General features: G+C 37.1%; 1 pseudogene; it reads right to left on the reverse strand.

The window, feature by feature from the left end:
• Positions 1-7,950: 7,950 nt before the first annotated feature.
• On the reverse strand, positions 7,951-8,422 carry LOC122746693 (annotated as a pseudogene).
• Between the last annotated feature and the right edge of the window lie 506 nt (positions 8,423-8,928).

Consider the following 8,928-nt stretch of genomic DNA (forward strand, 5'->3'; position numbering starts at 1 on the left):
TATTTAATTTCATCCTCACAAAGACCCTGTGAAAAAGGTTGAACACAAATTTCTTGACCTGGTAGTATTACCAAAAAATCTGGATTCATTGTCGTCTGATTACCAGGGATAATACCAGGAATATCCTCTGAGGCAACATTTTTCACTTATTAGGGGCTGACCAGGCAATCCTATTGTCATCCTATTTATTCTCCTTAAGCACTTGAGTGGAATTATTCAAATTATTCAAGGTTATCTGCTATCTTCACTAGTTATCAGCTGTACTTTAGATTAGGACCTGTCTTTACCAGTTCCTAAAGCATGCAAATATACACTTTAACCCCTATGTTCCTAAAGCAGTTTAGGGAGAAAGAAGAGAAAAGAAACATGACCATCTGAACCAACCAACTCTTATCTGATCTATAATCAATAATCCCTTCTACAACATCCCCAACAATTGATAGTCCATCTTTTTCTTGAACACACACACACACACACACACACACACACACACACACACACACACACACACACACACACCCCTTATTATAATGTTTTTCTTCTGGATGAATAGGCTGTAAAATAGCTCCCAAAGATAAAGCTTATTTCTGGATAAGGAAGTGACAAAAGAGCCTCATAAGAAAGAGACCTCACTTACACCCTGGATCCTTAGGAGAGAGTTCTATCAAGGCACCACTCACTGTGTGTGTGTGTGTGTGTGTGTGTGTGTGTGTGTGTATTTACCTCCTGTCTGTATATTTGTGTCCCAGCCTGGATTGAGATCACAGAGTCACAGAATTTGAAAGCTGGAAGGATCTCAGCAGCCATTTGGTCCAAAAGGAATTCCTACCACAACATACCTGATATGTAGTCATCCACTGTCTGCTTGAAGACCTCCAAAGATGAGGAAGCCACTCCTATTTAAAGCAGCCCTTAACTCTTCTTAGGAACTTTTTCCTGACTTTAAGCTTAAATTTCTTTCTTTGTCACTTTTACCCATTATTCCTATCCTAGTTCATCCTTCAGTGACCAAACAGAACAAATCCAATCTCCTCTCCATATGGTAGCCTTTTAAATATTTGAGGACTGCTGTATCCCCTCAGACCCTTCTCCCCCCTCCCCCATTTCCTTTTCACCAGGTTAAACCTCTTCAGTTTCTTCAATCACTCCTCATAGTACAAGAGATTTGAAGACCTTCACAACTATAGTTGCCCTCTCAAAATTATTATGGTCTTCTTAAATGTCTGTGTCTGGAACTGAACACAATGCTCTAGATGAGGTCTGATGAAGAATCCTGTGGGACTATGACCTTCCTATTCCAGGGAGCTATGCCTCTTTAGATGAAATCTAAGATCACATATTTTTTGGCTGCCAAGTCCAACTGTTGGTTAATATGGAATCTGCAGCCCACTACCATTTAACAGATCTTTTACGGAACAACTGCTGTCTAATCATGCCTCCCTCATTTTGTGCTTGTGAAGTTGCTTTTTTGTACACAACTATAAAACTTTATATCTTCCTTTGGGTGATTCATTTTCCCTCAGAGCAAAGAATGTTTCATGAGACTCTAGTAAGGAAATGTGTCCATTTTCAGATAGGTGCATATATTTGTAGAGAAACAAATAACCCCAATCCCAGTACAGAAGATCATTTAATACCATCCAAAAATAAATGCTAAGGTATCAAGACATTTTCAAATGGAGTTATATAATACAAATTTACCTCTGACTTATACTAAACAGAATGAATCAGACAATTGAAATTCAGTGAGACTGAATCAACCTGATCTTCCTTACTTTTCCCCTATCTTCCTTCATTCCTGGGTTCAAATCCAGCCTCAGACATTTACAAGCCTTGTTACCTTGTGTAAGTCACATATCCTCTGACTCAGTTTCCTCATTTGTAAAATGAGGATGATGACAAAAGCACCTACCTCCCAGGATTGCTGTGAGGATTAAATGAGATATTTATAAAGTACTTGGTACAGTGTCTGGCACACTATATAAATGCAAATGCTAGATATCATACTATAAATGCTATATATTATGCTATAATGCTAGCTAAAATTATTATATGCTATAAATATTTATGCGTGGGGACTATGTTGAATTGGTTTTGAATTATTTATAACCCTTTTTGCTCCTGGGAACATTTCTTTGATGAAGAGTCTAAAGATGTTTCTTTTATCCCTTTTAGTCAATGTGATTTTGCTGTGGATATTTTTGGAAATGAAATATTTGGGGCAAAATCCAAAAAGCTAGCTGATTTCTGGGCACAGTTAGGTGGTGTGGTAGATAGAGTGCCAGGATTGGAGTCAAGAAGGCTTATCTTCCTGAGTTCAAATCTGGCCTAAGACACTTATAGTTATGTGACCCTGGGCAAGGTCACTTAACCCTGTTTGCCTCAGTTTCCTCATGTTTAAAATGAACTAGAGAAGGAAATGGCAAATCTTTGCCAAGAAAACCCTAAATAGTGTCACACAACTGAAACTGAGTCAGACAAGACTGTAATGACTCAACAACAACAAAAACTCATTCCAATTATTTCTGCTTACCTGGTAGTAGTAGTAGTAGTGGTGGTTGGTAGGGTAGTGCTACTGTACTTCCATGGGGAAGTAGAAGGGATCCAACTTAATCTAGCTGCATCACCTATCTTAAATTTGAAGCCTTCATCAGTACCTTCCCATTGCCAGATAAGGGTAATGAATACTAAATTATAGCCACTTAATTTCTTTAACATAAAAATGAAAAGTAGTATGAGTAGAGTATTTCAAATTACTTCTTTGTACCACAATTTCTCAAACTAAGACAAATCTCTGAAAAAGCTTCCCAATGAAGACTTTGGCATGAAAAAGTACAAGTTTTATTATACGATCCCCAAAGTTCCCATGAAAGACTTTGGTACTCTGCCATATATTCACATCTGTGGCCTATGAAAGTAAGAGGAACAAGCTGGTTAAATACTAGAAAGCTTGTAACAAAACTTTTGACCACCCTCAAGCCATGTGAGACTAATTTTGTGTGTTTATTCCCAAATTAAGTGGAATTTAGAATACAAAGATTCATGGCAGTGGGAGGAGGAAGAAAAGGAATTCATGCCCTTTTATCATTGTATATTGCCTAGAATCTAGAGAATTCAATATGGTATTAGAGTAACAAAAATACTTAACAGTCACTGGTATTTTGACAAAAGAAAACTAAATGATAAAAGGAAACATATCCATCACTCAATAAACTTCAAGTCAATATATATTTATTAAATATATACTAAGTGTGAGAAATGTGCTATGTTCTAGGGATAGAAGGACAAAAATAAGTGAAAATAGGCTCAAGGAGCCAACATTCAACTGGTTATTGCTAACCCAAAGGTCGATTATTATTTGGGGGCTAAAAGGGAAGGGAAAAAGTATTTATTAAGCATCTACACAGTCCCAAGTCCTGTGCTAAGCCCTTTACAAATACGACCTTATTTGATCTTCCCAACATCTTTGTGAGGTAGATGCTGTGACTTCCATTTTATAATTCCGGAAACTGAGACAGTCAGAGGCTAAGTGACTTGACCAGGATCACACAATTAGTGTCTGCATTTGTATTTAAAATTAGGTCTTTCTGACTTCACGGCCAGGACTCTATCCACTGAACCACTTTACTGGCTCTGGAACAATAATATGCCCCAAATTTTGGGTTACTGATTTTCCTAACCCCAAAGAACATGGTTGAATAATTGTAAATACAAAAAAGTAAGTACAAATAAAATTAATTGTTTCTGAAGTTTTTTATATATATATATATATGCATACAGATACAGATATATGTGTACATGTATGTGTAGGTATGTGATATATTTATGTATATAGATGTGTATATGTGTGTATATACACACATATACACAGGAAAGAAAACTGGAATGAACAGAAACTTGGAATGGGGAATGGAGAATGTTCAAAGTAAAGTATAAAACGTCAGACTATTAAGAAAGTAAGCTATTGAGAGAGATTTAGAGATAAAATAATTTGGAGAACAAAATGACTATCAATGGCTCTTGCTTTGAAAATAATAAGTATATAATGTAATAAAATCAAAAAGATCCTGAGAGGCAAATATAGCAGGCTGGTACAACTTCAAAGTCAGAAGAATTGGGTTCAAATTATACCTCTGACTATTTCTATGACCTTGGACAAATTATTTAACTTCTCTAAACCTCAGTTTTCTCGTCTGTGAAATATGGGTGCTGTACTAGGTTGCCTCTGAGGTCTCTTCCTCTTGTGACTGCTACAGAGGCAATTAAGGCTTTTTGTCCAATAGTCTATTGTGTGATTTGTCTTTTTTGTACTTATGTGTGAAAAGAATTAGGAATGACCTACCACCCCTAAAATCTTAATCTGGTAGACCAATTTCTTGATAGTTTTATTAACTTTTTGTGTAGGCCATTTGAATGATAATTTCTGTAATACCTTATACTAATATTATATCACTGATGTGGAAATTTTCCCATTGCCCTAAGCCAGGCCTATGGTCTCATGGAAAATGTGCTTGTTTATTTAAGACAAAGTTCCCTAGCCTGTAGATTGGTACCTACTGGTAGAACTTGAAGCCTTAAATGATAGCATTCTTTCATTATAGTTGTTGTGGCATATTGTTCTCTTGAACAAAGAAAAACCTCTCTGGCTTTTTGTTCCACATAATTTCATACAAGTATTCAGAATTTGGAACATAAAGTTTAAAAAAAATTGATGTCAAAATTTGTATTTACATGTAATTTGGAAAAAAATAAAATTCTAAATAAAACAAGTCTTCCCATTGACTTATATCCTAGTGCCTTGCACAGTACCTCACACATCTTAGGCAGTTAATAAATACATTATTGATTAATATTTATCTGAATTCTTTATATTTCTAATTTCTTTTTCACATAAATGATATTTCATTAAATTAATATATCATATTTAGTTTAGTCATTCATCAGTGTTTGGTAATCTATTTTGTTTGAAGTTTTTTGCTATTGCAAATAATGCCAATATGAACATTTTTCTCTCTCCCCATATATCCATTCAGTTTCTAAATGTTGTTGGCTCTATCTCCATCATGTTTATTACATACCTCTACTCATATGTCCTAGTCTTTCTAACCTTTCCATTCTATTGCATTCTAATCTTTCCATTACTACTGCAAGAACTTCCTATTTAATCTGTCCAGCCAGCCTTGTTTCACCCCACTCGAATTGATCCTTCACACAAATGCCAAAGTGATTTTCCTGAAGTGACCATTTGTCTAGTTCACCCTCTGCTTCCATAAATTACAGTAGTTCCCTCTAGGATCAAAGTCCTCTTTGACATTTAAAGCTCTTCACAACCTGGCCTCTCCTTATTTTTCCAGTCTACTTACACATTACTCTCCTTCACGCTCTTTATGATTCAGCCTATTATTCTATGTGCTACTGCTCAAATATGACATTTCATCTTGTGTCTTTGTCCCTTACATTGGCTGTCCACAATACTTAGAATGTTTTCCCTTCATACTTTTGCCTCTTGGAATTCCTGGTTTCTTTCAAGACATAGCTCAAATGACACCTGTCAGGAGGCTTTTACTCATCCATGCAGCATCTTGTGCCTTCTCCTCCACGATTACCTTGTGTCTGATTGGTATAACCAACAAATGTATATACTTTCTTCTCCATTAGAATGTAAGTTCCTTGAGGGCAGGGACTGTTTGCTTTTTTCTTTGCTTCTTCTTCTTTAGGAAGAGCCTGGCACATAGTAGGTGCTTTAAAAAGTGGTAGTTGAATATATAACTTATATCAGATTGCTTGCTGTCTTGGAGAGGGGGGAGGGAGTGGAGGGAGGGAGAAAAATTTGAAACTAGAAATCTTATAAAAACAAATGTTGAAAACTATCTCTACATGTAACTGGAAAATAAAATACTTTTATGGAAAAAAATTAATTAGACCAGCAAAAAAAGAAAAAAAGAAAGAAAAAGTGGTAGTTGATATATAAGATTTTCTTGTGATATATATATACACACATATATGCATATATGTACACATACATAAATATAAATATACATACACACACACACACTCAACACTGCTGCCATAGTGAATAAGATATAGACAAATCAAGCACCAGGAGAAGAGTAAGACATTGATCATAAAAGGATAAGTTTCTGTTTAACCACAGATAGAAAGCAAGGAGAAAAGGAATAATACCAAGTAGTTTAGTGAGCTAAAAGGTCTGAAAGACTGTTTTTTAATTAAAAATTGTATTCATGTAGAAGCATTCAGAACATCAACAAAATATAACTTTTTTCCTTTTTCTTTTGCAATTACAGAGTAGTGTTCAATTCATGGAACAACAATTATTTTGTATGCTGCATCAAAGACAATTGAAAATAATAATGAACTATATCCATATATATACTTAATATGTGCTATGCATCAACCAGAACCTGATTTAAATGTCCATGCCAATGTACAACCCCTCTACTCTACCAGGCAAGGTTAGTAGATATGGAACATACCATTTAAAGAAAGACTATCTGGGAGGGCAGAGCCAAGATGGCAGAGGAAAGGCAGTGACTTCTCGGAGCTCTTCCCCCAAACCTTTCCAAATTCCTTCAAATAATGCCATAAGACAATTCCTGGAGCAGCAGAACCCATAAAAGGATGGGTTGAGATCATTTTCCAGCCAAAAATGGGCAGGAAAGGTCTTTTGTACCAGGGTGAAAGTGGAGCACAGCCCCATGGCTGTACTGCTCAAATCTAGCCCCAAGTCATACTGTGTAGATCCAGCCCCAGGCAGACCACTCCGAGAGGAGTCTCTCAGCTGTGGCTGTGGCTGCAGCTGTTTCTGGAACTCAGCCTGCAGATGGTGAGGGGGTCGAGTGGTTGGGGGGGGGATTATAGGGGTCTCTGCTGGTGCCAAGGTGGGACTCTGTTGTTTTGCCCACTCTCGGACCCAGGAAGCAGTCAGGTGGTGGCCCAGGCATGGGAGGGACTCGGACATGCTGGAGCTTGGAGCCATAGTGAAACAGGATTGTGTTCCCTGGTTAGAGGGCAATTTGTCATATGGTTGCTTGCAGACCAGAGCACAGGCCAGTGGTAGTGGGGAATGAGCCTCTCCTTAAATCATACAACCTGGGACCCCCTGAAGCTTGGGACCATGCATCCTAGAAGCAGTGCCCCACTTTGAGAAGGAGTTAAAAACCAAGAAATAGGCTAGGAAAATGATTAGACAGAAAATGTGGACCCTAGAAGGTTTCTTTGGTGACAAGGAATATCAAAATACACCCTCAAAAGAAGATAACAAAGGCATAACTCCTACATCCAAAGCTTCCAAGAAAAATATGAATTGGTCTCAGGCCATGGAAGTGCTCAAAAAAGACTTTGAAAATAAAGTAAGAAAGGTAGAGGGAAAAATGGAAAGAGAAATGAGAGAGATACAGGAGAGTCATAAAAAAAAGGTCAACAGATTGAAAAGTCAAATGGAAAAGGAGGTACAAGAGCGCTCTGAAGAAAATCATTGCTTAAAAATTAGGATTGAACAAATGGAAACTAATGACTTTATGAGAAATCAAGACATAATAAAGAAAATCCAAATAAATGAAAAAATAGAGGGCGATGTGAAATATTTCCTTGGAAAGAAGGACTATCTAAAGACACATTTGGGAATGTAACTGTATAAAAAAAAGGCATCATACACTTTCAAAACAAATTTTACACAGTCTTACATTTTAATTTTTTTTCTTCAAAAGGAGTGGGTTGTGTACAGAGAGGTTAAATGCTTAGATAAGAAGATAGATAAGAAGATAACTGCTCTAGAACCAACTTATTCATCATCATCTTCTTCCTCATGTTCAGCCCCCCTCATCTTCATCTTCTTCCTCTTTCTTTTTCTTGCTATTCTCAGCTTTGACAACTCCTCCCTCTTTACCTACATCAACTTTTCCTTTCACCTAGTATGTAGTGATACCCTTTTCACATTTTTTCCTTCCGTTTAGCTGTTCTCCCCCCATAAGCTTGCTTGTCATCTGCAGCACTATTATTCCACATTTCTTCCAATTTTTTTGGACACATCTCCAATAGAAAGACTTCTTTGATTTTTGGACAATACTAAGAACAGAATAAGAAAAGTGCCTATGGAAGACTCTTTGGTTCATTGGTATCCTTAAACTTTTGTTTGTTTGTTTGTTTCTCCTTTAGGTAATGTGTAGGTTTTCATTTCTCTTTCGTAATGAACCTTATCAGCTTTTTCCATGTCCTCAAATTTTCCTTTTTCTTTAGCATACCTTGTTTTTCACCTTTCTGAGCATTAAAAAAATAAATAAATAAATTCTGAGTTCACCAAAGCATCTGGGTGCTTCTCCTTGTGTTACTCTGGACAGGTTTGAACAAAGAGGGACCATGAAGACATTTGCCCTCTCAGCTCCTTAGAATCACCTTTGCCCATTTTTTATTACTTTCCCCCAGTGCCACAAAGAGTAGGCCAGTGCCATCTGGCTCTTACTTGCCCTGGCACTGGATTCATTAGGGGCAGCTAGGTGACAGAGGGGATAGAGTGTTGGGCCTGGAGTCAGGAAGATTCATATTGAATTTAAATCTGGCCTCAGATACTTACTAGTTGTGTGACCCTGGGCAAGTCACTTATGCCTGTTTGCCTCAGTTTCCTCATTTGTCAAATGAGCTGGACAAGAAAATGGCAAACTACTCTAATATCTTTTCCATGAATACCCCAAATAGGGTCTTGAAGAATTGGACATGACTGAAAACAATTAAACATCAACAAAAAATTGACTCATCTTCTACCCCCACCTCCACCCCCACCCCACCAAAGAAGCTATTCTAACCTTCTCTCCTTCTCATGTCTCCTATGTGTGATAAAATAATGGAATTTGGCAGACTCCCAGGGGTCCCACCTGATTGATCTAGTATTGTTTGAGAAACCAACTAAGTACC

The sequence above is a fragment of the Dromiciops gliroides genome, chromosome 1, assembly GCF_019393635.1.
Source record: "Dromiciops gliroides isolate mDroGli1 chromosome 1, mDroGli1.pri, whole genome shotgun sequence".
Taxonomy (NCBI): domain Eukaryota; kingdom Metazoa; phylum Chordata; class Mammalia; order Microbiotheria; family Microbiotheriidae; genus Dromiciops; species Dromiciops gliroides.